The following is a 1,721-nucleotide window of genomic DNA, read 5'->3' on the forward strand; positions in this document are numbered from 1 at the left end:
AGTCTCTTCATCAATCATTCATACATTCATGCTTCAACTAATGTAAAGAAACCAAACAGTACAATAATAAATTACAATGATAATACCAATTAAAATGCTAATACTTTACCAACAATAAAGTTTTTTATTTTCAACCACAACAAATTAATATATAAAATTTTGTTAAATAACAACAACTAGAATAAACTACTAAAATAGTACTCGAAAGTTTACATCGTTCATAAAAAAAAATTTAAAAGATTCTAGAGATTCTAAAAAATTTTAACGTCAAAATATTTAAAAACAAAAAAATAAGATCTTTTTATCTTTAAATTTTGATAATTTTTAATAAATTCTAGAGATTAAATTTTGTTTCGAATTTTTTTATGCACCTTCTAAATATTTATTCAAATGTTACTACAAAAATTCAAATTAAATGGATAAGTTATTTGCTAAATACAAAATTTTTTTATCACTTAAAAAAATATAATAATTATTGGTTATTTTTGTCATATTTTTAAATTATTGAAGAGATATTTTGTCAATAGTATTTTTCAGAAACTTTTTTGTCAACAACTAAATCTTTCAAATACTAAATTGGTAGTTAATTCTAATAAGACTTTAATTTTCATATACTAACAATACAAACGAATTTTAAAAATTAGGATTTAAAAATTTTATACGGATAATCAACTATGTATTGGTGTTAACTCGGATTGGCNGATTACATATTTGAGTTAATTAGCTTCATTGGGTGTATATAATCATATTTAAATTCTTTGATACAATGAATAGTCTTATTCGTACACACATCTAACTTTATACGAGTACCAAGCGATATATAAATCAACTATTAATAAAAGGTAAAGTATATAGCTTTACATATAGAAACTAAAATAACATTCCAATAATGGTCGGTTAGAATCAACAATGGGGTCATGATCCAAAAAGAAAAAAGAAAAATAATCAATGGGGTTATTTATCTTTTTTTTTTTCTCTTATTTATTTGCGGTTATAAAAGGACACAAACAAAATAAATTATTACAAATAAGGTGAAAACTCAGGTGAAGTCGATTTCATATGAAGTTGATATCTGACAGACGTTGAATAAAAATTTAGTTAAATCAGTCAAATTATCTAATAACTTTCAGGTATCAACTTTACGTGAAGTCGACTACATCTGAGTTTCCACCTGCAAATAAAGCCCGAAAATGAAACGTTTAATTATTGCACCGAATAAGAAAGATGATAAGGCCGTTATCTATACGTATAGATTTAGTGATTTACATTATTAATTAGTTTAATTTTGTTGTGTTGCTTAATAAGTAAGATTTATTTAAAGATGGTATTTGTAGCAAGCATGAGAATTGCTTCACCTTGGAAGTATTAACAACTTTGGCATTATTGATTTTGATGGATAGTAATTTTGCCTCAAAAAGTCAAATCCTTGACAACAAAGAAAAGCATATATAAGTGGCATATCATACAACACTTTTCTTATTTTGGATAAGATTTGTTAGATGTAAGTTTGGTTAGATTGATCGAATCCATTGATATTTGATAATGCTCAAATATAAATTACATTTATCATATTTATATTTATATTTAATATATAAAAAATACTATTTGTACATTAAAATTAGTCACTAAAATTAGCCACCAATATATTTATGTATAAATATATGTGTACTTTAATTTATTTTCAATGTGTATTTATATTCCATCATGTATTTTATATTGGT

The sequence above is a fragment of the Arachis ipaensis genome, chromosome B06 (assembly GCF_000816755.2).
Source record: "Arachis ipaensis cultivar K30076 chromosome B06, Araip1.1, whole genome shotgun sequence".
In the NCBI taxonomy this organism is placed as follows: Eukaryota; Viridiplantae; Streptophyta; class Magnoliopsida; order Fabales; family Fabaceae; genus Arachis; species Arachis ipaensis.